The sequence below is a fragment of the Mixophyes fleayi genome, chromosome 1 (assembly GCF_038048845.1).
Source record: "Mixophyes fleayi isolate aMixFle1 chromosome 1, aMixFle1.hap1, whole genome shotgun sequence".
In the NCBI taxonomy this organism is placed as follows: domain Eukaryota; kingdom Metazoa; phylum Chordata; class Amphibia; order Anura; family Limnodynastidae; genus Mixophyes; species Mixophyes fleayi.
In genome coordinates, this window is record NC_134402.1 from 388387119 (window position 1) to 388410456 (window position 23338).

Below are 23338 nucleotides of genomic sequence, written 5' to 3' on the forward strand. Positions count from 1 at the left end.
AGCAACTGTAAAAATGTATTTTATGTTAGGTAGGCGTTAAAAACATTATAATACATGTATTTCATGGGGAAAAAAATTATTTAAAAAAAACATTTGGAGCCTACTCTCTAACCCCTTCCCACCCACTTTATATACACAAGCAAAGCTGCATGCACTACTGTAATGTGCTCGCAGAGGTAGGCAGTTTTTGCATAATTACATCAGTCACTATATATCTTGCTGTAGGTTTTATTACTGCAATCCCATAAATAAAATATAGCAGTATAACATTAGCTGGACAGCGAAGTGTTCTCCTGGCAACTCCAACTGATTACTCCCGGCGGTGGGAAAGGTTGGAGCCCCCACCTGGGAAGAATGTTATGAGGAAACGGGGTGCTACTGGACTGAGAATTTTGTATTCATCACCCGTTTCTCACGGTTTAATGTACTTTTTAATCCTTGGCCCAGTCTAAGAATATACACCAGAGCATCGGTGTATTATGTATATTATTATTTAATGTTATTAGGTACATTTTGCCCTTGCTATTACCTGCAATATTGTATGTAGTATAAATATAAAGAATATTGCCATACTGTGTGAAAATAACAGGACAGCCGCAGTCATTTTGCTTGTGTTAGCTAATGTAATTACCATTTGTCTCAAATGTCCATTGTTATGAGGTGCAGCTTAGATTCGGTTTGCAATCAGAACAATGTCTGAGTTAACTAGCTGGCAGTCCATTTTAATTAGCTAGGTCAACAGGTAATCTGAGAGGTAATGAGGTTAGATCTTCTAAATGATATGCAATGTGCCTCCGCAGTAATATATTGGCTTAAATAGCATTGGGAAATGTATAAATATGTATCAATATAAATGTTATTGCATCAAAATGTATCACAGATTCAGATGGCGTAACACTGCTGAAACAATGTGGAAAAAGTGTGATTGTTCAATGTAAGCGTGCAGTGTCATTCCCTGCTGTAATATTGTAACCCCATGTTTAGTGTATCCAGCCAAAATAGCTTATTGAGTCCAGCTATTTCAATGTATAATCAAGGTAACAGTGACAGTATGTCTAGCAGCTAAAGTGTTGACTGAGAGACCCCTGCTGGAAAAACTGGTGGAAAACTACGCAAATGGGACTTGTGCCTACTCGATGATGTGGGCAGGATGGAAATAGCAGAGGTCCCAGCAGTGGAAGACACCCAAGTTGGGACTTATGTTGTTGAAAATCTGGAAGCCAAGGAGTTGGGTGAGGACCAGGAACAACCTTGTATATTGGCGCTGAGTGATGGAGGATTCATATGTGAAAACTGTCTGAGGTGGAGAGTATTAAGGAAAGTCAGTAGAACTTCCCAGATATGGTGGGGGAATGGTCCAAGGAGACTGGGGTGAGCTACTATACTACATCACTGCCCGAGGAGCAGGCGCTACTGGAACCCTCAGACCTTGCCCTACTCTTTCAAGAGCAGCCATTAAGGAGTCAGGAGATTGCAGCTACCATACAAACATCCCCCACCCCAGGCCAGTCAGCAGTGCACAGTGGAAGCTATGACTATGGTCAGCTTCGTCAAGAGCTGCAGCATGTTCTCGGTCAGTGGATCCGGAGAAAAGGACTTGAGCTGGTAAAAGCAGGGCTGACTGAGATATTTCCCAGCCTGTAGGATTGGGTGTCAAAGTGTAACCCACAGTCCTGGGTAAAAACAGAAAAGGGGCAGAGTGAAGGCTCAAGGCAACCCAGCAACTGAGGACCAGCGATACCACACTCGGGACAAATCTGGAAGCGATGCCATCGATGTGGATACTGGGGACATCTTCAACAGGAGTGTCCCAGGAAAGGAGGTCAATTAGACCATTTCCCACCCACGGGGGTTGTTAGCAGGAGCCACCCCCGGAAAAACAAACACTAACACCCTGATGCGCCAGAGGCGAGGGGGGTAAGTGCCACTTGCAATGCTTTGTCTGATATGAGGCGGACAAACAACAGGAGGACGCCTTTACAGGCACTTGAAACCTGTATGGGTGGATGTCAGAAAAGCCCAAGGATTTAGGGACTGTGGGGCAGCCATCACCCTGGTACGGCCTGAGTTGGTGGATTCCAGAAGAATTATCCCCAACGAGTACTTTAAAGTTAGAATGGAGGACGGACAATGGGCAGAGATTTCAACAGCCCAAGTTCAGTTGCATCGGGGCCATTGTAACAACCTGGTGGAAGTTGGAATTATGGCAAGAATGTCCAATGAGGTGATTTGGGGCAATGAGTTGGGGCAAGACATCAGGAATTATTTTGTTGGAAACGATGCCCATAGAAAGGCGAGCCCCAGGCAGAGAAAGAACAACCACCCTTACACGTCAGTTACAAGCGGGTATCAGCAACCTATCTTTTCCATCTCCGGGCCGCTGAGGGTGAGCATCCAAGTCCATCCTGAGGGGGCATAGTCCTGAGGAGGAGGATAAATCTAGACTGCAAGAAGCCCAGTTACTAGATCCAAATCTAGAAGGGATGCGGGCACTAGCAGATATGTCATATGAGACTGGGGTGGTGGATGAATGTTCTTGGTTGGACCGGTTACTGTATCCGGTGTCCAGCCCTAATCATTAGTACAGGTTGGTAGTCCCACCCGAATATTGGGATCATTTCATAGCTCAGGCCCATGGGAAAGGGGGTACTGATCACCGTGGAAAAAGGAGTACACGAGCAAGGCTCACACAGCAGTTCATGTGGTTAGGTTTAGCGAGGGATGTAGACCACTACATAGCCATCTGTGCAGACTGCAAGAATATGTTAGGGCAGGGCTGCAACAGTAACAGTCAGACACAGAAGGGGAGAAGGCAGCATAGAAAGCAGGACATTGATGACTGCGTGATGTTACTCTCAGTATTCCCTGTAGGAGATAGTGTGTAGCAGGATTCCTGCAAGAAGCCAGTCCATAAGCAGACGCAGACTGGGGAAATGAGTAATACCAGGGCAGAAGGGAACTGCTAGACAGGACCCCAGACAACCAGGGAAAGGCAGTTGGTAGGGCTCTCAGGCAGTAGGGCTCAGAGTAGCTACTGGAGCAGGAGACCGAGACTTCCCACAGAGGCTCTGGGAATTGACCGATGCTGGAGGCTACAAGAATATAACAAGGTGCAACAAGTAAACACTGAAGGATGCGCACATCCCAGCAGGAAATTGGTTCACTTCGCGGAAGACCGCATAAAAGCTGCAGTAGTGTCTGCAAAAGACACTAGGGCTCAAGTTTAAAAAGTGGGGAAGGAATGTGAGGAAATGGGAAATGTATCAATATGTATCAAAATAAATGTTATTGCATCAAAATGTATCACAGATTCAGATGGCGTAACACTACTGATACAATGTGTCAAAAGTCTTATTGTTTCCCGTAAGTGTTAAGTGTCATTCCCTGCTGTAATATTGTAACCCCATGCTTAGTGTATCCAGCCAAAATAGCTAATTGAGTCCAGCCATTCCATTATATAATCTAGGTAACAGGGACAGTATGCCTAGCAGCTAAAGTGTTGACTGAGAGAACCCTGCTGTAAGGGGGAGGTTTGAGACATTTGACCCTAATTCCTGTGTATACAACGAAGAATATAGGGAGAGCAGAATGCCAGGAGAGCTATTCTAGCTTGGAGGGTCCTGGTGTACAAGACATCAGCGAAAAGGACTCTGGGCCAGGCATTGTGGTGCCGCTGGAGGAAACCCTAACAGGACAGGGTCGGTGTGAGCCAGTAACCCAGGCTGGGCCACACCATAACTGTTTTGCTAATCGGTAGTGGTAATATTGCGGGAGGATAAGACTCTGAAAGAGACCGAGATTATTACTTTTGAGTGCTGATTGCAAGAGGCTGCTGGAGGATACATGCTACCTTTTACCCTGTAACTTGTGAATGTGTTGTGGTGTTGTGCTGTCGTAACAAAGTCTTATTTTGGATATATTCTGGTCTACCCGAGTGAGTTGAATCCCACAGAGGGTAACTGCCATCCCAGCTAAGGGTGGTATCCTCACAAATGTGGAAAGGGATACTAAACATGACTAGAGAAGAGAGGAGGGGTTGTAGGGGTATTTTGGGCTGCTAGCAGTTCAGTGTTGTATATACCCCTGTATACACCTGCTGAGTCCTACCTGTCCCCGACAAGTTTATAGTGACTCCAGCAACCTCTCTTCCCCACCACAAATGAAAACCATTAAATGACTCCCCATTGGACTCTCTGAATATAGAATATTAACCATGATCAAAGCAAGATAAACAATCAGCTCCATAATTAAAAAACAGCCACACTATTAAATTCAATGTAGACAATTTTCCCAATATTTCCAAACTCAAATAATAGGGCAATACCAGAAATGCTGCCTTAGGGTGAACAGTATACCAGTAGGACACTTTAGACTTTCTACATAAAACGTCTGGTGCAAATCCTTAACCTAATTAAATGCTTAATAACACTATAGCGTATTTGTGACGATTATATATTATTGTTATTTTCCCCTTAATATTTATGTATGACAATGTGTATATTGTATGTAACCTTTCAAAGTGTGCATTTCTAAAGAGGAGACCAACACAGTATTTAGGTTGAAGTATGCCATCCTTCTCAAAGTGTACTTCTCTCATGCCAAGTCTTAAATCTAGTAAGTTAGTGACTCTGGTTTCATTTCCTATTTTATTTCTGAAACTTATTTGTGCAAAGTATTTTGTATGTCTTCTTATTAACTGTTTTGTAATTAAGCCTTGGAAACATTTTTCAGATTAAATACATTTAATCTGGCATATACTCCGTGATTCTTTGTGAATTTACTAAGCCAAGTGAGGCTCATGCTACAGGTGTATGTGATTTAAGTGTGTAAGGACTCTATAGTAAATCCTTTGTGGGGACATAAAAGATGTATTCATTGATAAGTGACCAAGTAACTCCAGTCACAGTTAGCTGTTTCAGATTGCTGTATCTGAGACAGGCTGAGCGTTCGTGACACTAATATACTCAGCACATAAACAAAGCTCTCATAAAAAAACAAAAATAATTTATTACTAACCCTTAAAACATACAATCCTAAAAGTTTCACATAATTAATTGCCAAAGCTTGCTGTGATAAAAGTTCATATAGTTCATAGTACAATAATAAACAGTAAAGTCTCCCTACCTTGTAGGTTTTATTGCATAACGGTATGCATGTTTTGCAGTGTGTTTAATTGAAAAGTTCTCTTTCTGTATTCTTACGAGCTATTCACTTGCTGGGTGGAACGCATATGGAACGCAAACTGATTCCTGCTTTCTAGGACACATGCAAGAGTGAGCCAAAATGTGTTTTGTCTATGCATGCAGATTTCTTCTAAGAAATAACCATGGTGCCAATGTCAAGCGAACAGTGAAGAACTTCATAATCAACTTGCAGAACGGGCTTAGTGTGCAAATTATCTCGCTCAGGATTCAGAGGATGGTAAAGCGGATTTAGCTAGACACTATAGGAGCACTGCATGATCCGGACCCCACACCCCTGGGTAGGGAGCGGCCTCTCATGCAGTGAGGCAACCAGGGAATTACTCAGTACCTTGGTGGGCCAGTCCCACCCTGAAGTTATTAGTGAAAGAAGACCAACTTTAACATTGTGAATTTGAGTTATACATAGTATACATGTATAGGGCAAGCACAATGGGTGCATTTATAAATAGCAGCATGCAAAATAGGGCAGAGCTTTGTCATTTTTGCATGCACATTTGCTGGGGTTGGACATGGCTTAGATGAGGTGTCTGTTCTGCAACATCCTACAGTTTTAGACCTAGTTATGTACACAGAACTATTACACTCTTTTTTTTATTCTCCATGTGCCTGTGTTTTTAGATATTAATGATTAAAAAGTAAAATTTAAAACTTGTCTTCAATGCCAACCATAGAGAATTCAGTGAGCAACATTACACTGTATCAGTTCTGGGTCTAGCAGTGTTTTGGCCTAGCCTATTTCTGGATCTCTTACACAGTGGATTTATAGATAAACTTAGTTAACTATGAATGCTTGCCTTCTTCTACGGTGAACACTTTATGACATCACTTCACTTATTTACAGCCAATAAAATGTTTATATTGGGATTTTTGCTCTTCAGCATTCTAAAATATATCCTGAGCAAACTCTATTTCTGTAGTGTTAAAATTAAATTAAATTTTGAACGTTTGTTTTGCAGAAACTAGTAAGAAGTGTTTCTTTATTTTAGTAGCACTTACTCCGGTGCACAGAATCATCATGAAATGTTTTGTACCAAGGCTTGGATTAAGGAGCAACGCACATTATATACATAATGGTATTGTAAGGTGGAAACAATACAGTCACTAAATCTGAGCCAGTGCTTGATTAAAACATTTTGGGAATGGATGTAATGTTTGCAAAAAATCCTCACGTATAAGCATCATGATAACACAAAGAGATTATAGTGTCTCAGGTGACTGTGACAGAAGAGCAGGCTCAGTCTGTCCATGAACCTACTAGTGACTCCTATGATGTTCCCCAAGCTGATGTGAGCCCAGGTATAGTACTTGGAATGAAAACTTGCTTTAGGTTGCTGTATTTTTGTATTTAGAACAGCACGTGTATTAATATGCCAGTCTATTCACTGCAGACCAGCAAATGTAAATAAAAGGTTTTTATATTTTAAGTAGAACTCAGACTGAGGGGTATATTTACTAAACTGCAGGGTTGAAAAAGTGGAGATGTTGCCTAAAACAAACAATCAGATTCTAGCTGTCATTTTGTACAATGTACTAAATAAATGATAACTAGAATCTGATTGGTTGCTATAGGCAACATCTCCACTTTTTCAAACCCGCCGTTTAGTAAATATACCCCTGAGATGTTCTGGTGCAGGAATGGCTAGCATTGATGATTGTTTAGTGCAAATAAACTATTAGCACCATAATTCTAGTATCCCATTAGGGAAAGACAAGCACACTGTCTCTGCATTTATATAATATGTACATGTCATTCATAGTTAAACTACCTTTTAATGTTAAAATACCTGGTTATACAAGTCTATATTTTTTCCGTGTTCCTACGAGGCATTCGCAAACTGGGTTGAATACATTTGGTATGGGTGCCAGAGTGAGATAAAAAGTTCCAATGCGTTTTGTTTTGCACAGATTCTTCTATGGAATAACCACAGTGGCAGTATCAAGAAAACAATGAAGACCGTCATCATTAACTTGCAGAATGGGCCTAGAGTGTCAATTACCTAAATTAAGAGAATAGCAAAGTGAATTTAGCTAGGCTCTAGGAGAGCAGTATATGATCCATCCCATGCTTCCTAGGTTTAGGGGTGGCCAGTCCAACCTTGGTGTCACTGGAGGAGTTGAATACTTGATGGGACTTCCTGGGAGAGGGGAGTCATCTACCCATCTCAACACAATATAAGTTTAACATGAATACTGATTTTGGACCTAGGAGAACTACTCCTTGGTTTCCTAAGCCTTGTAGTTTCCCTAACCTCTTATTTTCAACAGGACAGGATAAGTCATAAAGACCACCAAAACCACAATAAATACATAGATTCATGGTTCTTCTCTTTCTCTTGACTAGAAAGGTGGGGAACTCAAAGTCAGGGTCAGGCTGGGCTGGGGGAAGGGGGCATCTGCCCCCCCCTCCCCTGCAGCCAGTCCCATAGTGGGCTATCTTGGGCTGAGTTACTGGGTCTTCTGCATTTTTCTCCCTTTAAAATAGGCTGCCAAGTCGAGTCTTGCCAGCTCTCCCCTCCTCCAAATTGCATGTGTAAGTGCTCTAGTATGTCCTATAGCAGAGTTACCTGTGAGTAGAATGCTGCTGATGGAAGAGCTATTCATAAACCAAGCTGATCAGTCTGTGCCAGAAATCACTGCAATCAGAAGCCAGAATCAGTATCCAGTACCAACGAAGATGTATAACCAGGGATTGAGAGCCAGAAGCCACCATAATGCAGAACCAGGAGTCAGGAGTCAGAGGTCTCCGTAATGCAGAGCCAGTAATCAGGAGTCAGAAACCAACAGGAGTGGAAGGTAGAGGGAACTTCCAACGGTAACTGATCCACTGATTATCCACAGATGTCAAGAAAGTGACCAATATGAATCAGAGCACAGTGGCAATATGCTTATCAATATGCTTATTTCACGCTGTGAAAAAAATGTGAAACTTTTATAGTCAAATGAGGAACAAGGGGCCTGATTCATTAAGGATCTTAAATGAAGAGAATCCTTATTTCAGTCTCCTGGACAAAACCATGTTACAATGCAAGGGGTGCAAATGAGTGTTCTGTTTTGCATATAAGTTAAATACTGACTGTTTTATCATGTAGCACACAAATACTTGAAAGTTTATTTGTAAAATTAAATTTAAAGTTAATATGTGTGTGTTACATGAAAAAACAGTCAGTATTTAACTTATGTGCAAAACAGAACACTCATTTGTACCTCTTCCATTGTAACATGGTTTTGTCCAGGAGACTGAAATAAGGATCCTCTTCATTTAAGATCCTTAATGAATCAGGCCCAAGGTGTTTATTTCCTTGAATAATTTTGACAATTTCTCTAATCTCATCATCAGATTTAGCTCTTTGTGGATTTGGAAAAGTCACTTTCTCACTATGTCCCATATGCAAAAAATATATTGCAAATAGCATTGAGAATACAGCTCAGTTCTAAATTAAATGCATATGTGCATTATATGCACTTTATACAGATAAGCAACCATGTGGCATTATCTATTATATGTAAAATGATCTGGTTCTTATTTGTAGTCCATGCGTTTTTATTTAGCGGTCTCTTCTCAGGCAAGGTTTGCCTTAAAATCAAGCTGATTAGAACCAAATACTGTTCCTGACATGACGCGCAGTGAGTAAATAAAATGTAAACTTTTTGGTTGGGTTGCCATCCTTATAAGTGGCTACCCCTGCCCCGTCCCACCATAGCCATTGAGTGCCATGATATGCAGAAGACTGGTGGTAAAAACCTGATCAACGTTTGATGCCACTGTCATGATGATTGCACTGTTGAGGACAAAAATAGAAGCACTGGGAAAGGTTTCCCACATTCTAAATAGATGCAAGAGAAATCAGTGGGTGACACAGACCTATTGTGGTTGCTATACTACAAGAAGTTTACCAGCTTTGAGAGGTACTGGGAAAGTTAGCAAGAGGGCAGCCAATTTCAGGACGTGACCTGGTCAGGACAGATTTTTTTAAAAATACTTAAATAAATACGAATTGTAACCACTCTTGAGCATGATGGTAGTACAGGAGTGGCAAAGGAGGTCATCTCAGGTGGGGTCTTGGCCTGGCCACTGATACCAATACCACTAAACCAGAAATGTTGTTTTTTAAGCTTTAAATGTAGAGCATTTCCAAAATAGAATGCAAACAAACATCACATGCATGTTATAAAATTAAATGTGTACATAAAACAGGCTATATTTTCCCATAAAAGGTGGTCATGATAAACATCCTATATTTTTATAAATCATAAATGTGTATATTTCATGTAGTTATTTTAGGCATTTTAACCACAAACTTTTTTAGTTTGTGTGTATAAAACTTATTGACATACTTCTCAGTCATGGGCTGGTTTTGAGTTTACAGGTGGTAACAGTGGTTTTTATCTCCTTTCTCCTCCTTAGTTGCTGTTTTTGGAATCTGTTCACACTGCCAGCGAGTGCTTGTGGAATGTCACCCAACTCGTTTAACTAAAAAAAAGTTATTAAGAAAAGCAAAATATACCTTCAGTTTTTCTAAATTACAGTACTTAACCTACAAAAAAATTAACATTATAAGATCATAAAAGAAAGGTTTTCCTTGCTGAGCAAATAAAAAAGCTAGTAAAACAGAAATATTTATTTATTTGCTTTTTTTATAATGAAAACATTCTCTGTGGTGGCTTGCAATGCTAGTGCTTAAATTATATGTAAGAAGTATACCAAGGGCTAGATTAACTAAACTGCAGGTTTGAAAGGGTGGAGATGTTGCCTATAGCAACCAATCAGATTCTAGTTATCATTTAGTTAGTACATTCTACAAAATGACAGCTAGAATCTTATTGGTTGCTATAGCCAACATCTCCACTTTTTCAAACCCGCCGTTTAGTAAATATACTCCCAAGAGTCATTCAGCTACAAATAACCTAGTAATTTACAAGAATGATCATCATTTTTTTTCCTTTTCTTTAATATAGGTTACGTATGTAAAGTTCAAAAACATTATTTCTGCAGTGAAAATAAAAGTCTGAAGAAAGTAAACATTAAATAATAGCATCAAGGTGTTTTAATACTGTTTAATATGGTTATTCTCAAATAACTAACTTAAATTCTCAGAACTAAGCTTCTTTTTTATACATGTAGCCTAGAGATCTTAGGCCAATATTGTAGCCAATATATTGCGCAAAAATAATTATAACACATTATAAATGTAATGATTTAAAGCACTGTATAAAAGAAAAAAGCAGATTCAACTTTTAATTTATATTTGATATATTATTTAGCTTTTTCTATATATAATGTATGTTACATTGGTGATGGCACCAAGATAAAAAAAATACCATGATTGATATTAAATGAAATAGAAGACTAAGGGGTATATTTATTAAACTGTAGGTTTGAAAAAAATGGAGATGTTGCTATAGCAACCAATCAGATTCTAGTTATCATTTTATTTAGTACATTTTACAAAATGACAGTGATACTCTGATTGGTTGCTATAGGCAACATCTCCACTTTTTCAACCCTGCAGTTTAGTAAATATACCCCTAGAGCTCTGTGCACTTGAACTAGGAAAACCTCTCTTGCTTTTGGTATTATGATGCTGAACAGTCAAAGCTGTCAGTAAGATGGCCCCAAGCTTGAGTGGTAATGTCCAAGGGATCTAGGTGCTACCAGTTTTATTGCCACTGATAGAGAACCTCTGCAAAGCCAACTACATACAGTTGGAGGAAAACTACCTCCGCCTAGGTTGGTAACACGAGATGGCCTAATGATAAGCATGCGGGAGCCATCCATCTGTCAACTGACATAGATAGCAGGGGCGGGCTGGCCCGGGGGGCATGTGGGCAAAGGCCCCCCGGGCTGCTGAGCCAGACGGCTATTAGGGCCGGGGGGTAGGCCGGCTGGCCGCCCCCCTCGATGCAAAATACATAATTTCCCCCCGCGGCCGCATCTGATGATATCAGATGCGACCGCGTCAGCGCACAGGCGCCTGCATCAATCGACAGGGGATGCGGCCGCGTCATCAATGATGCGGCCACATCCCCTATCATGTGATGCGGCCGCCTGTCTGCCCCCCGGGGCTTCCCTCTCCCAGCCCGCGCCTGATAGATAGAATACTCTCCAATAGACTTTTGGGCTGGCCAGGTGAGAAGGCAAACACTTAACCTACATAAGATGTATATTTTGTATACCAGTCTAAAAATATATTTTGGGTGTAATGTTTATAGGATATAGCCTAACCCCCGAAGATAGTATATTACAAGTTAAAAACTATACAATGTAACTATTTTATTTTTGCTGCAGACAGTTATTTTATTTTACTAAGGATGGTGCTATCATCTCATACAGTACTGCTAAGGCTGGAAACAAAACATTGTTTCTCCAAAAATGAGAACAGTGTTCTAGAAATAAAGACACACAGATCACAAAGAGTTATGTCAACTTATTTTTCAGACTACCAGCCAAAAAATCATCAGAATCAATTGGAAAATAGGTTTTGGGGGGGAAAAAAAATGCTGTTCCAGATAATAATGTGCTCTCTTTTTTGTGCCATGATGTATTGTACAAAAGATTTGCTGATGTGAAAAAAAAAAATCCAAGGCAGTTTGTACTGCAATGTGGCAGAAGTACAGCCAATATTTGGTTCATACAAAAGAACACATTTTCTGTTCCTCATGTTTCCTAACTCAGCTATTTATGTAAATTAAATACTATTCTGCTACACTGCAGGAAATCCAACAAAATCCAAAGTTCCCTTGTAATGAATTATGATAGAACGTTCTTGTGCTAAGGAAAGGGTTGTTATTAGTAGCAGTCTAATGTTTCCTTATTAATATAGCACCAGTATATTACTTTTTAGTTATGCAAATATATATATATATATATATATATATATATATATATATATATTTATATCTATCTATCTATCTATCTATCTATATATATATATATATATATATATATATATATATATATACTGTATATATCGGTGGTGGTATTTTTACAGACGGAGATAATATCGACACAATAATACCGACAGGCACAATCCCGTCATGTAAATTTCACTGAAACGGCTATAATACCATTGTGCATTGTGATTACAGGCAGTCAAATTCTGACAGTCACAATGACGGCATTAAAACTGCAGCTCTTGGACCCGCTATCAGTAAACTTTTTTTTTTTAAGTGCGCGTTCGTCACCCTCCCCAGTCATAATGACCCTAATGCTACGAGCCCAGGGCTGGTCAGATGAAAATTGGGGGAACAAACAGCATGATGTTCCTCTGATTCTCATCCAACCGGCCCTAGGCTTAGCCAGCTGGTGCCACCAGAGCAGGGGATCCCGCAGCAAGGGGTCCCCCTGCCATGATGCCAACCAGCCCCAGGTTTGTGAGCACAGGGCTGGATTCCCTAAAGAGTTGGGGTCCACAAAAAGAAAATGTGGGCCCCCTCCCTAGGAACACCCAGCCCTGTGCTGACAGCACTAGGGCTGTTTCCACACCTCTGGGCGATGGGTGTGGGTTAATAAATATGTCTCTCTGACAGCGTTAAAAAGCGCAGGAATGCTAACGTCAGTGATACTTTCCCATTCTGTCAGAGACACAATCTCCAGGTTATAAATAGAACTGCTGGCTATTATAATTTCATTATGCAGCAGGTTGCTTCTCAGTTGCGGTGTCTCCTCAAGATTTTATTTTTTGCCAAGCATGTTCTGGCTGGATTATTTTGGGGAACAAGGTGCCAGACAACATTTCTTTTTGCTTCATCACTTTGGTTTTGTTTTAATCAACACTCAATTTGGATTAAAATCTTACAAGACTAGATCCTACAGAAGAAAGAAGAACAGAGTTGGCAAGTAAACATTTTTCTTTAATTTTTCAGTAAAATTCAATAATGGATGTGGGCATGCACAAAATGGCCACCACCATTACTATAAAGGAATGAATAATAGGACATGTATACTTACACTCCTGATGAAGTCTGTTTAGATGAATTGCATAGAGGACAATTATCTTTTCTTACTTATATTCCCACTGTGAGCTACTTACCATTACAAACACGTCTTTGGATCCTGAACCACTGGAGTGGAAGTTGTGCATAGAGACATACTGGAGTCCAGCACATTGAGATACAGATGAGCTTGGTTCTATTTTTAAAATTGTGGGTTTGTATTAGTATATTTGTAATAAAAAATATTTTTTATATAAAATACTACATTATATGGAACTGTTCTCTTTTTCCATATTGGATGATGAAGAGATCTGGATAAACAATGCTGAATAAACAAGAAACAGTCACAGATAAGCCATTATTTATATTTTTTCTAGTACGTAGATAAATGGTGAATTTAATGCTTATATTTTTCACTGTTGATTTCATGGTACTACACTATTTTGGTTATCCTTTCTCTCTCTCTCTCTGTCTCTTTTTGTTTTCTCTCTTTCTCTCTCTGCATATATATATATATATATATATATATATATATATATATATATATATACATATACTATATGTCTATCTATCTATCTATCTATCTATCTATCTATCTATCTATCTATCTATCATCTATCTATCACATATCTATCTTTCTATCTATCTATTTATCTATATGTGGTCAGTTTATTAGCCACATCACTCTAGAACTGGATAGGATTATGCTTTGCCCCCAGAAGAGCCTGAATTGTGTGTAGCATAGATTCAACAAGACGTTTAAAATATCCCATAGAAATTCTGGTCCATGTTGAAGTGATTACATCACACATTTCCTGCAGCTATGTAAGCTGCACATTCAGGCTGAGAAACTCTTGTTCCACCACATCCAGTTGCTCTAATGGATTGAAATCTGATGACTCCGGATGACTTTTGGTAGTACACTGAACTTATCATCAGGGTCATTGAATCATTGACAAATGCTTTGGCTCCTTATTCTGCTGGAATTAGCCATTCGAGAATTGGTAGACTGTGGTCATAATTGAATGCACATGGTAGGCAACAATACTCAGATATTCTGTGGCATTTAAACAATACTTAATTAGTATTAAGGGGTCTAGTTTGTGCTAAGAAAACATTCCACACAACAATACACAACCACCACCAGCCTGCTCTGTTGACACAATACAGGATGGATCCATAGATTTGTGTTGTTTATGTCAAATTCTGACTCTACCATCTGCATGTAGCAGTAGAAGTAGATACTGGTGACACCAGTTGACATTATTCATCATCAATCATCATCTGTCCAGTTTTGGTGTGTGCCTACTGTATCATCAGTTTCCTGTTCTTAACTGACAGGAGTGGAACCCGCTGTGGTCTTCTGTGTGAAAACCTTCACACACTGCAGAGAACTTTCTTGTGGTGCCAGGATGTAGTGTGGTATCCCACCCTCCTCACTGTATCTCTCTTCTTTAGCTCTGACTATCACATGGGTGTGACATCTGCAGCCAGAGATATCCCCTAAATATACAGGTGTTTAACAAGTTGTGTGTGAAGTGGAAAATCATAAAAGAGATTGTAGGGTGCAAAACCATCTTATAATAAATAACAAATTAACATTTTTATTTACACTCCTCTCCTCCTGCATATAAGCATAACGGTTGAAATGATTCACAATATGCAAATAATTCAAGAATAAATCTTAATGGTTACACTCATGGCTTCCCTAAACTCATCCAGCAGATATTAATTATTATAAATACACCTCCTTGCTCCACCAGCAAAGTTATTAAAAGATCAATTGGCAGTTATGTCAAAGTTGTATAAATGGTGTTGCTGGGTGCAGTAGTTTCACACATTCTGATATAAATTTTGCACTTACTCTCAGGCAACAGCAAAAGAAAGGATACAATTCAGAGATTCTTTCAGTCACCACATAACCAAGGTTACTTCTCCTCCTCAATACGTCACTAGCCAAGGACTCTTCTATCCTTGCACAGGACGTCCAATTTTCAGGGACCCTCTGGCTCACAGTCCCACTGCTGCTGGCCCCATTGTTACTGCCAAAATAGCATCCCATTATCCAGGGACCCTTGTCTCTTTGAGGACCACAATGCTGTTGTGAATTTATATGGATGGTACTAAATTACACAGACAGATCTATCACAACATGCCAATATCCAGGCATGAGATTGGAGTGCTGCAGAAGCAGGTGTCTGAAAACCAAGCTAAGTAGTCTGTACAAGAAATTACCATAATCCAGAAGCTATAGTGGGAAATCAGTAGCAATGGAGATGCAGAGCCAAGAATGGGGAATTAGAAGTCACCGTAAGGCAAAGCCAGGGCTCAGGAGTCAGAATTTACCATAATGCAGAGCCAGGAGTCAGGACCCAGAAGTCACAGTAATGCAGAACCAGGAGTCAGGAGCCAGAAGTCACCATAATGCAGAGCCAGAGGTCAAGAGACAGAAGTTACCAAAATGGATAGCCAGGGGTCAGGAGCCAGAAGTTACCATATTGCAGAACCATGGGTTAAGAGCTAGAAGTCATTATAATGCAGAGCCAAGGACCAACTGAAGAAGAAGGTACACGACCAGGAAGCTAGCGTCTAAACATTATCACTCGAAATATGGAGCTGAACAGGTGAGTATCTACCTCGGAAAGACCCCCAGTAGGATTAAGTAGGGGGCAATCCTCCAACAGTGACTGATCCGTCGATCACTCCCAGATGTTAAGAAAGAGACCAATATGAACCAGAACACTGTGACAACATTTTGTTATGATTAAACAGTGTTTGTAATGCTAAGCAGAAGAGTCAGGATAAGGTGAAAGAATGTTTATTTCTAAACATACTCACAGTAGCAAATAAACAGTGAACCCCTTGGGCTGAACATTGGAGCATGGCAAACAATATAACAGTATCAAGTCCAGGATAGCAGGATACAAAACACAATCAGTGTATAGCAGGATATATATGAAACAACAGTCTCTAGAAAATACACTGAACTGCAGGGAAGATGAATCTAGGGAATGTGTAGACACAGATGAACTTCATTCTGGGAAATGCAGACAAAATGTAAGCTTGAAATGAGGAAAATTACTGATTAAAATCAGCCAGGTCCAAGGACACATTGAAACATAACACTGGTTAGCAGGATATTTAAAGCAAAACAGCATAAGATCATAATGGTTGGAACATAGCAGAATATTGTTCATAAAAAAGAATGACCAGGATGGTACAGAGTTTTGGATGGGAACACAAAGTCAGTGAAGCTGGTAGTCAATCAAGGGAAGGAGGTTAACTGCTGCAGATGATGTCCAAATGTCCAAAAGAGCAGCACCTGTGGCAAAACAGAGGTACTGCAGTGCTAATGCAAAATACAAAAGTCCTGATAGATATGAATGTACCAAGCTGAGAAAAGCTGTGTGAAAATGAGAAAATTAGTAGAAATATCATTCTAAATAAAATGTCAGATCTCGCTAGTTTTGGACTGATATCGTCTATATATAGCTCCCACCCCACCTGTTCCCGTCTGCCATTTTAGCATGCAAAAGAAAGGATATTGGTTGCAACGGGGGAAAGAGGCTATTTATATAAAAGCTGTGATTTTACTGTTTACAGTTTATTTAGAGATAAAAACTGCATTTACTCCTGTCTGTGGCTATTGGTTGTTGTAATAGTATATTATGTATAGTATAGACATACAAATTATTTAGTGGAGAAAAAGCAGGGTGCTTTTTGACTCTGAGCAGCACACCCCAAAAAACAAATAGATTTCTTTTCATAGAACTGAGGGATGAATTAAGCCCGAGGGGAAAATAAAAACTGAGGTCTGTACATAATGGTGTGATTCACTGAGGGTTAACAAAAACAAGAAGGTGTGGTGATGACTAGGGATAGTGTCACAAAGGGGAGGGACAGAGGAATAGGTTAAAAGAACTGTGAGGAGTTGCCGTAGCTCTCTTGTCTCTAGGACATGCATCCCTCCTTCCCATTCCCGACCCCTGGATCTGGTTCCCTTCCTGCACATTCATAGTAGCAGGCTTTTGGAACCCATTCCCTTTGAAGAGTCGGTTTAGGTTCGGTGCAAGTACAGCTCCTCCAGGCTGGCTTGCGGAGCCCAGAGGGGTGCGGCTTTCGGGGCGCCTGGGGAGAGTTGTTACTATAGCATACAAATGCTAAGGTGTGCTTACGGATAGACAAGGCAGAGTACAGTGTTCTCCCGCCACCGTAATAGAAGTTATTTAAATAAAAGTGTTTAATTTGACAACAAAGACGGCCACAGGTGTCAGCTTAACATATATTGCAATATGTGTGTGGTGCTGGTGACCCAAGTGGCCCGCACATGCGGTTTGGATGTCTCGCCTACAGGCAGAGAACTACATCTCCCAGCATTTAGTGTGGAGGAGATGTTTATGAAGGAGCAGTTTATAACTAGAGTTGTCTTTCTGAGGAGGACTCAAGGAGACAGGCATCCTGAGAGAGCCCTCTGCAACAAGAAAACTGGAGAGCTGAACAAGGTGAAGGTGAGTGAAAGTGAGACCCCAGAGAGGGGAAGGCACTTCCCAGAGAGAGTGGAAAAAGCTTCCCAGTGAAAGAGTATACCGGCTACCTGAGCAGAGAGGAGCCATCTTGAATGCAAATACTGGACACCAGTGGGAATAAGTAACCTGTTACTGGGGATAAGTACCATGTTACCTTATTATTGAGTGGCTTGGACTCTGTATTGTGTTAATAGTCGGTTAGGGAACAGGTGGGGAGATCTGAATAATATTGTATAATACACTTTTGTAGGATTGTGATCTCATAACAAGGGTGAAGTGTAGGGATAGATAGATAGTGCACAGAGACTGATTTTAAAATTGAGGAAAATGGCATCAAACTTTTTGGCATTATCTGCTATCTGTGGGAAAGTCTATAACTGTGTGTTGAGGAGCTAGCTTTTATTAAAGTGACTGCATGGGGTGTAAATTCTATTCTGCATTCTTGTTAAACTGGATGAAATATGGATAAGGGAGCGTGTTTTATCAAATCACCTGGGAAAGAGAAGAAGTGATCTGTATTTGAACTGCCTATTAACAATGACTACATGATTGCATATATTTGTCTAATATTTAGTTGCATTTGTATGATATGTGTTAGCAAAGTTATAGTAACTGTGGTAGAGTTTAGTGTATGTTACTAGTGATAGTTATCTTGTTTAGAGAGATATTACAAGACAGTCATTAGAAGGGATAAAGGCACCTCTTAGTGGTATAAAGCTAGTGATGCCTGTGTAAATAATATATTGGATATTAGTAAGTATTGTTCTCCAGTTACCCTTAACCATTTTTTGAGCCAATGAAATATATTTTTGATATAAAAATATTCTGCAAAAACTTTAGGAGTTCACGTCTCACTAATAAACATGTCGGTGTGGCTTCCGAAGACCAGCCAGTTGTAGTAATATTTCCTTTGTGTGTGCCTGTGGTTAAGCAGTGGTGCAGAGGGTTTAATGATCTCTCTATGGTGTTGCTACTCCAGGCCACTACCCCACGAAGAGTCTACAGTACTTAGACCAATGTGGAAGCACTGCATGACACTGAATACACAGTAAAGAGTCAATTCACAGACAGGACACACAAAGATTGCACACACTCTAGTAGAGGAAAGGGGGTGTTACATGTGGAAGTAAAATTCACTGTTTTTAATAAAGAGCATAGCTTGTTGTAGTTAGAACAGCATTCATGGTGAGTGCAGAGCATCAATGTTTTCTTGTGTTAGGAACAGCAGGTTATTACTGCTGCAGTGTTGATGTCAGCCTGGGTATGATCACATGAACTCCACTTACATACAGTTTAATCTGACACCTGCCATGACTGGCTATGACTGCTTTAAATACTTGTCAGGTTCACTGAACCATTGCTGGTTATAGCAAACACACGCTAGCTTTTACGTTCTCCTGTTCCTGAGAAAATTCTGCTCCTGTCTGAATTTCTCTGCTCCTGTCTGACCTCATCAGTCCAGATTGTTGCCTGAATTGACCTTATTGTGTGTGACTCTGACTACTTATATTGCTGCCTAGATAGACCCTTTTGCCTGGAATCGTGGTGTCCGCTATCTACTTCACTGAACTTTCCTGTCAGCTGTAATACTCTTTCCAGTTTTATAGTGCAAGTGTTTCTCTGCACTTTCCCTTATACTGTATGTTGCTCTCCAGCACCATCTCCACTCAGACCACAACTGACATTACGTCCATCTTCTCCGTCACACTGCCAAGCTGTTTTACTGGTGGTGGTTAGTATTACAAAATTTTCCAACTTAATATGTCTGCCCAATCTGGACCAAGTGCGTCCTGCATCCCTGTTGCCATAGAGATCTTTGCTCTGCAGCCTGCTACCATCTCTTGTGGGGTTCACCCCCTTGAGTTATGTTATGTTCGTCTAGTCGCTATCAATAAATATTGGATGCTGCGATCAACGTGATTCCAATGCACAGAGATTTAATAGCAAGGTGTAACAAATAACAATTAAATAAAATAAAGTACAGCCGATACAAATCTGCAGCGCACTGGATCCAGCATACAGTCATTCAGTCCTGAAGCCTGTGGTCAAAGTAGACTGAATGATGATCTCAGTGCCTGGTTTATATATAGTTTGTGGTACATAAAAAACAGTGGTGATATCATGGCATTTTTCCATTGGTCCAGAATTAAGGACAGTTCAGTATATTGCAGGTCATAAGTCAGTTCAAATGATGCCCTTCAAGGGTGGGGGTCAACTCTCCAACAGCTGCCTACGTGCCTTCCCACCATAATTCTTGTTCAAGCCAGTCTATTAGCATTCCAAACACAATATCATTTTGAGCAGTAATCTTTTATCATCCCTAACTATCATACACAAGGTGCAATTGCTTAGCCGATTGTAGCAGATGTCTAATGGTAGAAAGTGGATTAGTATGACACTAAACATGATACATTTCCTATATCCTGAACCTTAGATATCAATAAAGTGCTTTTAACATTATTATATTAAACTATTATATATATTACATTTGATTATAAAAGACTATGTGCTGGCAAGAAGGTTGCTAAAGGTGAAGCTCTCATCTACAACAGCTTCTGATAACTCAGCCAGTATGGGGATTCGTGACATTATAACTGGCCCACATACTTGAGTTTTACACTCATATATACTATTCCTCTATCCTCAGCACAAGTGCTGGCTAATAAACTGCAAGCTCAATATTTGAGTGTTCATGACAGCTACTGTATGTTAGCTGTTAGGAGTCTTCCTTTATATTGCATGTGGCTGCAGTACCTCAATACCACCAGAGGTGCTAGTGTTTTGCCCCTGAACTTTACACTTCGACTGCAGGATTTAATCTCCTCACCTGATCAGTGCCTGCACCTGTTCCACTGGTTTATATACTTGCCTCAGCCAGTGTTCTGTGCAGTTCATCATTTGTCCTTGCTACCGCTGTTGCTGTATTCCGTGTGAATATCCTGTTGCCGTTTTACACTCAGTTCTGATTTCTGCATGTGACCTGACCCTCCCTGATTGCTGCCTAAATTGACCCATTGCTTGTGAACCTGACTACGTTTATCACTGCCTTGACCGGCCTTTGCCTGGTATTTGACTCTGCTTAATTGGACTAAGCTGTGTTTTGCCTGCTGTCTGTGATTCCATTGCCAGCCTTGAATCTGTGTTGCTATAAACTGAACTATTACCATTCCCTGTATCCATGGCTCAAACCTGGTTGACCTGATACCTTGTACTGTGGTTAACCCGTCATATCCTGGAACTGTTGTTGCTATGATCTAAACCATGCTATTTCATAAGTGTGAAACACACCATTACTTACTGAGTTCCTCTGCACCAATTGGTTTTCTATTTGTATCTGTTTAAATAAACATACTTTGTTTTATTCAAGCGTTTCCATTTTCCCTGGAGTTCATACTAGGAATCATAACATTAGCATTGGATGTGTGCCCAATTTACACCATTAATGCAACAGGTTTTAGATGATGAGTTTGAGGTCATAGATCCACTCAATCAAATTCCATCTCGTTTTCATTTCTCACGAACATCAGTTTCTCAGCTGTACGGTGAGGTGAAGAAAAAAGTTATTCAGTCCCTAGAAAATATATTTGGGCCCAAGAACAATTCCATCTTGCACTATTTTACATTTTGGCCTTAGTCTATCACCTTGTGTAGCAGTCGACAATTCAGGTGTCAGCTGTATTATTAGGTCAACCATGGTGTACAGTATGGTTAGGTAGACTATTCAAATGTGGACAGTATTATTATAGGGACAGGTCTAGGAACAGGGTTAGAGTTAGGGATAATACTGTCTACATTTGAATTGTCAACCTAATAAATGCTGTCTACATTTCAATTGTTGTCCTAATATTACTGTCAATGTCATTAAATTGTTGACTTTATAAAACTATCTATTCTGCTGTGCACCAATCATATTATGTCAATCCTGTAGCTGTTGAACACATGTATGAGGCTCTAAGTACAATTCCCTCTTGCCCCATTTAACATTGTGCCCCTATTGCCTCTTCATCTGTAAAATAATGTCTACTGATGCAGATGCTGTCCGTCTAATGAGCTCTGATACTGCTGTCCCCTCTACAATATTTTTCACCAAAACAAGGGAACAAGCAACCACCCCAGATCTTTATTTTAATCCAGAAAACCTCAGATTGGATTCAGCTGAGGAAATGATGGCACTCCAAATTTTGGAGGACTTAGACACATTAAAGTCTCTCTCGCCGATGGGTAGTGAATCAATAGAGGAGAGAGCACCATCTAAGAACAAAAAGAAATTGAGCTTTACTCCTGATATCTCCATTTGCCCTCAGGTCAAGACATATACTGATCTTGTATCAAGGGACTTAGATAAATTGTACCAACAAGAACAACATAAATTTAAGAATAATTACAACCTTACAAAGGGGGAATGGAAAGCATTAAAGGAAATAGAGAAATGGGAGAATATTGTGATTAAGCCATCTGACAAAGGTGGAAACATCGTTTTATGGCCAAGATCTAAATATGTGAAGGAAATCTACAGACAGTTAAATGATACTGACTGTTACAAACGGCTTATCTTTAACCCGACAGCCAATTTTCAACTTAGGTATGACAGATTAATACAAGATGCTTATGCAAGAGGTGTCATTATGCGTGCAGATTTGGATTTTCTAACAGTACATCATCCAAAAGTGGCTACCTTTTATGTTGTCCCTAAAATCCACAATACCGAATTGAATCCACCCGGTAGACCAATAGTCTCCGGTATCGGTAACCTTACCGAAAATGCCAGTACGAGAGTTTGTCACGAGCCTGGACTCATATGTAAGGGACACCTTAGATGTCCTGGCTAAGATCAATAATATCATCGTAAATGAAACCACAAGACTAGCTTCATTTGATGTAGAATCCCTGTATTCTAATATAACACATGGACAGGGTATACAGGCAGTAAGATACTTTCTGGAGATGAAAACAATGGATGATAGGAATGATTTCATTCTAAAGCTGTTGAGGTTTGTTTTGACTTGTAATTATTTTATTTTTGAAGATAAATTTTATCTTCAAATTAGAGGGACTGCGATGGGCAGTGCTTGCGCGCCCACTTATGCCAATCTTTTTTTGGGTTGGTGGGAGAGGAAGAAGGTTTTTATTGAGATAAATCATATGTACACCGTCCATATTATTCTATGGTTAAGATACATCGATGATTTACTAGTTTTATGGGATGGTGATGAGGGTCTTTTTTCGGATTTTGCAAGGGTTTTGAATCTTAATGACCTAAATCTTAAACTTACGTTTGAGATACATAAGGAAAGTATTGACTTTCTAGATCTAACCATCTCCAAAACGCCAGATGGACATCTCAATACGGACATATTCAGAAAAAAAACTACGACCAACAGCCTTCTGCATTCATCTAGCTCCCACCACCCTGCAGTTATTAGGGGTATCCCTAAAGGGGAGCTCCTCAGGATGAAGCGCAATTGCTCAGACGAACAAGTGTTCATAAATAGAACCAATGATCTCAAAAAACTATTGAATTCCAGAGGCTCCAGAGGCTACAGTAAGCGTACTATACGCAAAGCAGAGATGTCTGTCTATAAGAGAAATAGAGACAATCTCATCTATCCACCACCTAAAACTAAAGTGCAGGATTCTAAAATTCGTCTAATTGGCTCTTTCTGTGCCGAATGGCGA